Source organism: Pleurodeles waltl, chromosome 10 (assembly GCF_031143425.1).
Source record: "Pleurodeles waltl isolate 20211129_DDA chromosome 10, aPleWal1.hap1.20221129, whole genome shotgun sequence".
Taxonomy (NCBI): domain Eukaryota; kingdom Metazoa; phylum Chordata; class Amphibia; order Caudata; family Salamandridae; genus Pleurodeles; species Pleurodeles waltl.
In genome coordinates this window covers 912,764,709-912,776,934 of record NC_090449.1, presented here as the reverse complement: position 1 = coordinate 912,776,934, position 12,226 = coordinate 912,764,709, and the positions used below count along the sequence as shown (strand labels likewise).

The 12,226-nt window shown below is 49.5% G+C and overlaps 1 protein-coding gene across 1 annotated transcript in view; it reads left to right on the top strand.

The window, feature by feature from the left end:
• Nucleotides 1-12,226, top strand: part of LOC138262020 (ATP-dependent translocase ABCB1-like) — a 1,142,744-nt gene that overhangs the window by 591,218 nt on the left and 539,300 nt on the right. The window lies entirely within an intron of this gene.

Here is a 12,226-nt window from a genome sequence, read left to right as displayed (position 1 = left end):
GGAGTGGATAGAACAAGGTTCGGATTGCCTTGTAGGTTTGTGAACAGCGACAATCTTCCAAGTGTATTGCATTTTATAAACCCCTCTTTAACCTGATGCCTCAAGAGTTTTACTTAGGCAAAGGGCTAAGGGCTACATTCCAAAGGACAACACCTCAGAGCCTCACCATCGCTCCAGTAGTTCAAAAAGGAAGGACAACAAGAGTTGGATGTTCAACCAGTAGGAGAACTGGCAGTTTGTCTTCTCAGCCCTTCGAGACCCTCTTGGGTGATGCAGTCACCCTCTACAAATCTTATTGATTAAACTCTCTATCAAAGTGTGCAATGAAACTGGATCACTCGCAATCTTTGAAGAAACGCCTCCTCAGAGGACAACATTTTCAACTTGAAGGTAAAAACAAAAAGAAAAAATTGTTTATTTAAGCATGCTACTGCATTTCCACAGTGGTGCCTTTTTAAGTGTTCTAGGGCAACGCACCCATGTATGTAGGCAAGAGCAATTCCATTATTTATTCCACCCTCACACAACAAGGTCCTTCTAGTGGTGCTTGGCTAAATAGTTCGTGTGATATTCCTCCATAGTGTGCTACTTCAGGATTTACCACAAATCTGATGAATATCAGCAATCAATAAGTAGAACAGCTCAGAAGAGATTTGAGAACATTCAAAGGAAAAATAGCAATATAGAGGGTCCCACGTATACAGATGAAAAAAGTTATACATTTGAGGTACTTAATCAGCAAATGAAGAGTGAAGAAATCAGACTTACCCTGGATCCGAAAATTACAAACAAATGGATGAAAAGGAAATTCAGACTGCATGAGATATTCCATAAAATCAGTTGAAGGGGATTGACTGCGCTCCATGGGCCTATAGGTTTTGAACTTTTGTGTACCAATCACAAGCAGTCCATTAGAAACATGCTGTAACTTCATGTCAACTACAAGAAGACAACAGAAAGGATACACTATCCTGGGTGCAATACCAGAAACAAAAATGCTAAAGATCTTTTTGATTGGTTTCACACTCTGCCTTACTACATTTTGTATACTTGTAAATGTCCTCAGACATAAGTTGTAGTGTTGGGCCTTTTGGCAGGAGGCAATTTTTTCCTCAACATGCTTAAGCATTTATTTGCATCAACAGAATCTGTATCAGACATTGTTCCCATCACTGCTTCAGTCTCATCACCGAACGACTAATCCCACACAGTGCCCTTGCCCTCTTCACCCTTTCTTGAATGACCCTTTTATCTGGCCATCCACTAAAGTAGGTATTCTTCAAAAAATGCTCTGAAACAATCATCCATCCACTGCCCTTCTCCCACACCGTCCCCTCACTGCTTTTTCCTCCAACACTACCTTCCCCCAAAACACTGCTCCTTGCTACCTTCATTCATTCACTGACACTTATGTTTAGCCAGCCATGCTTGCACTAAACATGCTTCATGATTCATCCATCCATAAACTGACTGCTCGATCCATACAGCCGATCACTCACTCATTCGTCTGTTCACTCACTCCTGTGTCATTCATCCAACCATTAAATCATTCTCACATTCATCTACTCACCCATCCAGACATGCACACAATTAATAAGGAAACTCTTTCACTTATAAGCGAGACCTATTTGATGTTCCAATGTTTGTTTTATGTTTATTGTTATTAGAAACAGTAGAACATGGGATGTGATCTGGCCATGGAAAGAATGGCCACCTGAACAATGAACTCCACGTGCCGGTGTGCGCCAGGGTACGGCAGAGGAGCTGATGGGCATTCGGGGTGTTCCCTTCCCTCCCTCACACTCACCAACTAGCAGGGGCGAGCCCTCAAGACCTTTTGACGGGCTCTGTGGCCTAAAACAATACGGTGAGGCGCAAGCTCAATTACAGCCAACCGCCTGCACGCACCAAAGGGGGGCCTGCCGATGCAGCATTGTGTGTGGCAGCCATACTCCTCAGAGCTCGTACCCTTCCTCCATCCCACCTCTGCTTCCCCCAGTTGATGGAGCGCCACAAGACGGAACCGTAGGCGACAGTGTGAGCGGCCTAAGCCACCAGCCGCGACAGTGGACCGGGCCTCCTGGAGGCAAGGCCCATCACTCCTACCAGTAAGTGGGCTAGTCGGAGCCAGGGACAGCATCTAGAAAGCAGCCTGGGCCCAGTCGCGGGAAGACGGGGGAGCCCCTGAGGTACCGAAGTAAAGCTACCAGTGCAGGATCTTCTCCCGAGTGAGGTACGACTCTTCAGAAACAGCCCAGAGGAAGGAGGGAGGAATCAGGCCCCCTGAGTGAGTCCGCAGTATCGATTTGTACGGAGGAAAGATGCCCCCCCCAGACAAGTGGACACAGAGATGATAGGCATCTAGAGGAGGGTGCAGGAAGTGCGAACTCTGAACTCTCCATTATTATCAGATCACACGGAAGATTTGGAGACCTGGCATACACTTCCTAACGAGGAGAACAATTTTTAAGGGGGAAGGATCCTACATAGAATGAGCCCCCCCACTCTCCAAAACACCAGTAGCAGTAAACATAAAAGAGGAGGAGGGAGAGACAGACTCCCAAAGGTGACAAGTCCCACACCCGGAAAATTGAGAGAATCCCGGGGAGCAGGGTGCTGCTCGGTGAGAGACAGAAGAACACTGTCAGGTGCATCTGCCTTGACAGCCCTGGGGCAGGGAATCCATAGTTCAACAGACCATACAGTGGAGGAAGTAGTATGCTTTTAGCTGATGCCCACATCGGACATAGCAGTGGCCACAGACCTACTGTGCACCCCTTTTAGCACCTCCCCCGGAGTCCTGAGCTGAATCCACGAGTGTGGACGGAGACGTCGGCAGGTGGGTCCGGCACCACAATGCTGTGCCGCACATTGCTATGGTAGGGCTTCAGAGGCGAACTGTGCACCCACCCGCACTCACACAGCGATGCCCACCGGCAAAGCGTCAGGTATACCCACCTGCCAACTACTGTTCTGAGAGGCTATTTCGATACCTCGACCTATTGCCTTGTCTACGGCTCTTGTGGACCTCGGCTCCACAGCCACCTTGGCAGATGCTCGCTCAGACACTGCCATGGAGGGCATGCTTCAAGAATTTGCTGCAGTGGGCCGCCGCCTGGAAGCCATGGACTCCGAGATCACGGACCTATCCACGGCCTCAAACTCGATCAGGGCAGACATAGTCGGCTTCCAGGACAAGGTCACGGACCTAGATCATTGCCTCACTGATGTCGAAGGTCGGCTTGCAACGTTACCTGAACAGGACTCAGAATTACAGTTCCTCCGTACTAAGCTCATGGATCTAGAGGATAGGAGCCGGAGGGATTTTGTCTGTTTTTTAGGAATTCCGAAATGCAAGGAGGGCACAAATGTCAGAGCCTCCTCAGAGACCTCTTATCTGAACTCACAGGCCTTGTCTTTTCCCTAACACAGGAGTTCCAGCAGGCCCACAGCATTGGTCCCCCAATAAACATGACTAAGGAAAGCCCCGCCCCATCATTGCATGATTCCTCCGACATGAACAAGCACACCACGTGATAACAGCTGCATGAACCCATGGTCCATACGACTTTGAGACCCATGAAATCTGAGTTGCTGAAGATTTTTCACTCGAAACTAATGAGAAATGGAAGGCATTCCTAGCTGTCCAGCCCCCAACTGAGAAACTTGAAAAACAAATTTGGTCTATTTGAGCCAGCTTGTATGTGGATCACACAGGATGGCAGATACAGAGAATTCTTCAATCCAAATGAACTGTGTTCCTTCCTGGATGGCTTCCTCACCCAACTCATAGAACATACACCCGCGAACATGCTGACAAGCCCTCATGTACTGGCTGACTCTCAATCATATTCCGACTTTACCATGCATTGCACCAATCCAGCAACGCAGAAAAGAGGTAGGACATTTGACTACCCACCAAGGCCCCAAGATGGTAAAGATCATGCCCTCCAAGCTGTGATTGCACTTACCCAGGACCCGAGCAGAGACAAATCCTGATCTCCCTTGAAACCTATATTTCCTGCTGATTGACTTGCACGCGTACCGAGGAACCATTAAAACCATTGAGGAACCACTCATAGACGCTTGGGGTGCACATACACCGGACAGCTAAGTACCCTGCATACACCTTTTTGCTGATGTTGATAATGTCATTGTTATTGTTATTACTATTTTTATTGCGGTTAAATCACCATAGGATCTCCTCTATTTAGTCTACTGCTTACCTGGGAGCCTGCCCACAATGATACTATTACCATTGCGATTATCAATGCAGCTACTGCCTTCTAAGTAATGAATAATGATTATGTTAATGGTGTATCAAGTGTGCGATATTTTTATACTTCTGTAATTATACGCAACCAAATGCTGATTACCATATATTGAATGGCCTGTCTCTACGACCTGCCCAACTACAAGCCACTAGGAGCCCTTCTATACGTGCAAGTGTTTAAGTAATGGTACATTTCTGCACTCCTATGCCGATATGTAGAGATAAGGGCCTATGCAAATGGGCGTACAGGCGGATATACCCCTACACGACACCCGACCTGGCAAGAACCCAAACCTAACACTCCAATCTGAGTCTGCTGCAGCACCCACTTATACCCATGAATGGCTACCTCTACAGGATGCTCAGGAATAATGGCTGACTCTGTTAGCGACCGCCCCACAGACCCCAACCTGGAAATGCAGGGTCCTTAGTAGCCCTTTCCTCTTGGATCCTTTGTGGTTATTGCTGTTATCGCTGCATGTCTCCCCCAGAAATTGCCCAGGTGGAAGCATGGAGAGGAGGACCAATGGTGCCAATGTTGTTGATCCTCGGCCAGGATGCACTTATACCTGATATGTTTTTCCACCACAACCTCGCCAATACTTCAGAACACTGCTTCTATTGATGACTCCAACATCCCAGCGGAGGCCAAGACGTGCTACGCCCTCCTGGGGCATACACATTGCTCACCTGCCATCAGTAGACAGCTGACCCCTCCTTGCCCACCCCTCTGCCTTTTTCCTTTACCCACCCCACACCTGCCCCTTGAACACTCCACCTTTAAAAGCTTGTCCTGTTTTACCCCTGCAGTTTTTTCGTCGGCCATCTGCCCCCTGTGTGCGAACCCGGCTCGTGGGGTACACAGGATTTGACCAACTGCTCAACAGAAATTAGATCATGCAAGGTAACTACCTCGGCTTCCAACTGATCCCAGATCAACTTCTGCTTGCTTAAGTTTCACCTCCCCTCTCCTTCTCTGTCACCTTTCTCCCCCCTCTCTACTCTACTTTGCTCTCTTTACTCTTTCAACTCTCTCTACTCTCCCTTTTCTCTCTTCTTTGATTGACCTGCCCCTTTCTTACCCTACCAAGGGATCCCGTTTTCCCTCCCCCCCCTTTCCTCAGCTCATCGACCTTACGGCCACACTCACCACTTTTCATTTCATTGATCCGGAAGAGGCTAATCAACCACAGAGGCCCCACATGCCCAACCCCGGAATGGGGACCACCCTCCCGCTGACGGTCATCTCATGGAATGTTCATGGCTTTACGCATTTGATATAGAGAAAGAAAGTCTTGACCTATCTGCAGTCCAAACGAGCGGACATTGCCCTATTGCAGGAAACACACCTTTCCCCTCTAGCATCTGAGAAACTATGCAGAAATTGGGTAGGCCAAGTGCTCTAGAGTGGTGCCTCGCCAACACTGTCCAGAGAAACTGGCTCTGGGAGAAAATGCAGAGTTGGGATACTTCTCTGCCGGTCCTTACAATTTAAAGTACTCAAGGCATAGAATGACCTGAAAGGCTGGTACATCCTTACCAAACTCAGACTCGGAGATCACACAATATGCGTTGGATCTATATATGCCCCCACGGGCTCCAAACGCCCATTCTTTCTCCTTCTCAATCGTCTCCTAACGGAGATTGGGGCCTCACAATGTCTACTTGGTGGGGATTAGAATTTGGTATGTGATGCTGTTCTTGATCGCACAGGCAGGCTGGATGTAGGTAACAATGTGGACAGAGTAGTACTTGGAGACATACAATCAGATCAAGGGCTGGAAGATCACTGGCGTCTCTCTCACCCACAAGACCGAGAATATACCTATGCCTCACTGGTCCACCGGATGCAGTCTAGGATGGATTACTTCCTCACTACCCACAGGCTGGTTCCATTGATCAGGGAGTCCCAGATACTGGTGGCCGCTCTGTCGGACCTCCCTCCTGTTCTACTAGCACTGGATCTGGGCTTGGCTACACCAGGACACAAGCCATGGTGTCTGAACCGCTCACGATACCGTACACCGCAGGGGAAAGACCAACTCACTCCCACGTATCTACCTACATGACCAATAATAAAGGATTGGTTCTCTCACCACAGCTCTTGTCGGCGGCAGCAAAAGTGACGTTAAGCTCATGAGAGACTCTGCCATCGTTAATGTTCAGAGATGCTCCCGTCAGCAAGCCTTGGAGGAAAGTATAGCGACGTGTACCCGCGAATACACAGTGACAGCCTACCCCCCATACGCCACTGTCTTCAAAGGGCCAAAATCGAACTGAATACCCTACATACTTCCCAGGCCGAATATGCGCTTCAGCAGATGAAGGGACGTCACTATGAGCACGGTGAAAGGGCAGGGCATTTATTGGCTGCCCAGCTTCATCGGGGAGAAGAGGCGCTAGCCATACCAGCCATATGGGACATTGATGACACAATTCTCACCCACCCCAGGCAATTTCTAGCATGTTCAGGTGCTTTTATCAGACCCTCTACACCCCCGAAACAGAAGAGGATCACTCTATACTGACCGTGTTTCTCAAGAAGGCATGTATACCTAGTCTCACAGACCAAGGTGAAGCACTGCTAGAGGGAGAGATAAGTAAGGAAGAGATAATGTAGGTGTTAGACCTGACAGCCATAGGGTGGTCACCCCTAAATTTTGCCTGCTTCCCTCCACTTTTTAGATACTGTTTTTGCTGGTTTTAAGACTCTGCGCACTTTACAACATCCTTCCTCTCCAGCAGAACTCAAAGAGTCTGCCTCCCTCTGTTTCTGTCAAAAGCCACCAAGACCATCTGCTGAGTTCCCCAGGGATCTTCTCTCAGCACCACCCTTTTCAATATCTACATGGTGCCGCTCGCCAACATCGTCCGAGCCCACGGCCTTAACATCGTCTCCTACGCGGATGACACACGACTGATCCTCTCACTCACGAAAGACCCCGCCACCACCAAGACCAACCTCCACACCAGCCTGCATGCCATCGCCAACTGGATGGAGGCAAGTCACCTTAAACGGAACTCAGATAAGACCAAGATCATCATCTTCAGCTCCAACAAGTCAGCATGGGACGACTTCTGGTGGTCTGCCACTCTAGGAGCCGCTCCAACTCCCACCACCCACACACACAACCTCGGCTTCATACTGGACGCATCGCTCTCTATCACCCATCAAGTTAAAGCCATCTCATCCTCATGTTTTAACACCCTCCCCATGCTTTGCAAGACCTTCAGATGGATCGCCATTGAAACCAGAATGGACGGTTGTAAGGAAATGCCTCCTTGGCATGGTTAGCCCCTGACGTTTTGCCTTTGCTGATGCCAAGTTATGATTTGAAAGTGTGCTGAGGCCTGCTAACCAGGCCCCAGCACCAGTGTTCTTTCCCTAAAACTGTACCTTTGTTTTCACAATTGGCACACCCTGGCATCCAGGTAAGTCCCTTTTAACTGGTACCCCTGGTACCAAGGGCCCTGATGCCAGGGAAGGTCTCTAAAGGCTGCAGCATGTCTTATGCCACCCTGGCGACCCCTCACTCAGCACAGACACACTGCTTGCCAGCTTGTGTGTGCTGGTGGGGAGAAAACGACTAAGTCGACATGGCACTCCCCTCAGGGTGCCATGCCAACCTCACACTGCCCATGGCATAGATAAGTCACCCCTCTATCAGGCCTTACAGCCCTAAGGCAGGGTGCACTATACCATAGGTGAGGGCATAGGTGCATGAGCACTATGCCCCTACAGTGTCTAAGCAAAACCTTAGACATTGTAAGTGCAGGGTAGCCATAAGAGTATATGGTCTGGGAGTCTGTCATACACGAGCTCCACAGCACCATACTGGCTACACTGAAAACTGGGATGTTTGGTATCAAACTTCTCAGCACAATAAATGCACCCTTATGCCAGTGTACATTTTATTGTGAAATACACCCCAGAGGGCATCTTAGAGATGCCCCCTAAAAAACATACCCGACTTCCAGTGTGGGCTGACTAGTTTTACCAGCCTGCCACTCACCAGACATGTTGCTGGCCACATGGGGAGAGTGCCTTTGTCACTCTGTGGCTAGTAACAAAGCCTGTACTGGGTGGAGGTGCTTCTCACCTCCCCTGCAGGAACTGTAACACCTGGCGGTGAGCCTCAAAGACTCACCCCCTTTGTTACAGCGCCACAGGGCATTCCCACTAGTGGAGATGCCCGCCTCCTCCGGCCACGGCCCCACTTTTGGCGGCAAGGCCGGAGGAGATAATGAGAAAAACAAGGAGGAGTCACTGGCCAGTCAGGACAACCCCTAAGGTGTCCTGAGCTGAGGTGACTCTGACTTTTAGAAATCCTCCATCTTGCAGATGGAGGATTCCCCCAATAGGATTAGGGATGTGCCCCCCTCCCCTCAGGGAGGAGGCACAAAGAGGGTGTATCCACCCTCAGGGCTAGTAGCCATTGGCTACTAACCCCCCAGACCTAAACACACCCCTAAATTGAGTATTTAGGGGCCCCCAGAACCTAGCAAGATAGATTCCTGCAACCTGAAGACGCAGAAGAACTGCTTACCTGAAGCCCTGCAGAGAAGACGGAGACACCAACTGCTTTGGCCCCAGCCCTACCGGCCAGTCTCCCCACTTCAAGAGAAACTGCAACAGCGACGCGCTCCCCAGGGTCCAGCGACCTCTGAAGCCTCAGAGGACTACCCTGCATCTAAAAGCACCAACAACTCCCAAGGACAGCAGCTCTGCCCCAAAGAAGATATGACTTTGCAACAAAGAAACAACTTTTAAAGGTCTGCACGTTTCCCGCCGGAAGCGTGAGACTTTCCACTCTGCACCCGACGCCCCTGGCTCGACCTGCGGAGAACCAACACTACAGGGTGGACTCCCCAGTGACTGCGACCCTGTGAGTAGCCACAGTTGACCCCCCTGAACCCCTCAGTGACGCCTGCAGAGGGAATCCGGCGGCTCGCCCTCACCGTGACTGCCTGCTTCAAAGAACCCGACGCCTGGTAAAGACACTGCACCCGCAGCCCCCAGGACCTGAAGGATCTGACCTACAGTGCAGAAGCAACCACCAGGTGGCCCTCTCCCTTGCCCAGGTGGTGGCTACCCCGAGGAGCCCCCCCCCTTGCCTGCCTGCTTGCCTGAAGAGACCCTGGGTCTCCCATTAAAATCTATTGCAAACCCGACGCCTGTTTGAACTCTGCACCTGGCCGCCCCCGTGCCGCTGAGGGTGTACTTTTTGTGCTGACTTGTCCCCCCCCAGTTGCCCTACAAAACCCCCCTGGTCTGCCCTCAAAAGTCACGGGTACTTACCTGCTGGCAGACTGGAACCGGGGCACCCCCTTCTCCGTTGAAGCCTATGCGTTTTGGGCACCACTTTGACCTCTGCACCTGACCGGCCCTGAGCTGCTGGTGTAGTAACTTTGGGGTTGCCCTGAACCCCCAACGGTGGGCTACCTTGGACCCAAATTTGAACCCTGTAGGTGGTTTACTTACCTGCAAAACTAACAAATACTTACCTCCCCCAGGAACTGTTGACATTTGCAGTGTCTAGTTTTAAAATAGCTTATTGCCATTTTTGCCAAAACTGTACATGCTATTTTGCTGATTCAAAGTTCCTATGATACATAAGTGAAGTACCATTCATTTAAAGTATTGATTGTAAATCTTGAAGCTGTGGTTCTTAAAATAAACTAAGAAAATATATTTTTCTATATAAAAACCTATTGGCCTGGAATTGTCTTTGAGTTGTCTTTGAGTGTGTGTTCCTCATTTATTGCCTGTGTGTATACAACAAATGCTTAACACTACCCTCTGATAAGTCTACTGCTCGACCACACTACCACAAAATAGAGCACTAGAATTATCTCTTTTTGCCACTATCTTACCTCTAAGGGGAACCCTTGGACTCTGTGCATGCTATTTCCTACTGTGAAATAGTACATACAGAGCCAACTTCCTACAACGGTCACCCACGTTAGCAGTACAATGGCCAAGCTCCAGAGAAAACTTCAGCGCATTCAGAACGCCCCAGCATGACTTATCCTTATCCTCCCTCGCCGCAAACACATCTCAGCCCACCTCAGAGACCTCCACTTTCTCCCCGTCAACAAAAGGATCATCATCAAACTCCTGATCCACACTCACAAGGCTCTCCATGACGCCAGCCCTGCCTACTTCAATGAGCATCTCAACTTCCACGTCCCGACACGCCAGCTCGCTCCTCCAACATTGCCCTCGCCACCATCCCCGGCGTCCACTGTACCACAGATGGCAGAAGATCATTCTCCCACGTCGCTGCCAAGACCTGGAAATCCCTCCCCGTCAACCCACGTCTGACCCAGGACCTTCTGGCCTTCAGGAAGCATCTCAAGACCTGGCTTTTCGAGCAGTAGCAAACCCCTCCCAGCGCCTTGAGACCCTACCAGGTGAGTAGCTCGCTTAACAAATAACTGATTGATTGATTGATTGATTGAACCAGTGCTAATGTGCATATGCTCTTCCCTTTAAACATGGTAACTTTGGATCATACCCAATTGGACTATTTAATTTACTTATAAGTCCCTAGAAGAGTGCACTATATGTGCCCGGGGCATGTAGATTAAATTCTACTAGTGGGCCTGCAGCACTGATTGTGCCACCCACTTAAGTATCCCATTAACCATGTCTTAGGCCTGCCATTGCAAGGCCTGTGTGTGCAGTTTCACTGCTCATTCAACTTACCATTTAAAAGTACTTGCCAAGCCTAAAACTCCCCTTTTTCTACATGTAAGACACCCCTCAGTTATGCCCAGGTAACCCATAGGGCAGGGTGCTGTGTAGGCAAAAGGCAAGACATGTACCTGTGTAGTTTACATGTCCCGGTAGTGTAAAACTTCTAAATGTGTTTTTACACTGCTGTGAGGCCTGCTCCCTTCATAGGATAACATTGAGGCTGCCCTCATACATTGTTTGAGTGGTAGCTGCTGATCTGAAAGGAGTAGGAATGTCATATTTGGTATGGCCATAATGGTGATATAAAATCCTGCTGACTGGTGAAGTTGGATTTAATATTACTTTTTTAGAAATGCCACTTTTTGAAAGTGAGCATTTCTCTGCACTTAAATATTTTTGTGCCTTACAATCCACGTCTGTCTGGGTTTAGTTGACAGCTCCTTGTGCATTCACTCAGACACACCCCAAACACAGGATACTCAGCCTCACTTGCATACATCTGCATTTTGAATGGGCTGGCAGGGTGGAGGGCCTGACACTTGCATGTCAAAGGACAGTAGCCTGCCATTGCACAAAGGACTGCAACCCCCTTACTGGGACCCTGGCAGACAGGATTGAACGGAAAGAGGAACTTGTGCACTTCTAAGCCAGTCTTTGAAGTCTCCCCCACTTCAAAGGCACATTTGGTTATATAAACAGGGCCTCTGCCCCTTACAACTCAGACACTTCCTGGAAAAGAAACTGGAACCAGAACCCTAACTGCATTGACTGCCCAAAGGACTCACCTGACTGATTTCTGTGAAGGACCACTCCCTTGCTGTTGCTCTGCTGCCTTTCTGCTCTCTGGCTGTGGTGAAGAGGTGCTCTCCAAGGGCTTGGATATAACCTGCCTCCTGTTACCTGAAGTCTCCGGACCAAAAAGACTTCATCTCTTCAAGAAGGACTCCTTGTGCGGTGAAATTCGACGTGCAGCCTGTCAGAAATGACACACAGCCTGCACTGTGGTGAAAATGTCACCCCTTGCCGATCGGGAATGACACAGACCGACTTCGCAATGAGAAGATTGACACAGTGCCAGCGAAGCGACTGGAAATTCGACACACGGCCCACCGGAATGACGCACAGCCGAACCAGAACGACGCAACCCGACTTCCAGAGAGGATTCAACGCAGCACCTGCTGTGCGGTAGAAAGTTTGACACAATGCCCATCTAATTGACGCAGCTCCTGTGACTTCGTCCTGTAGGCGGAGGA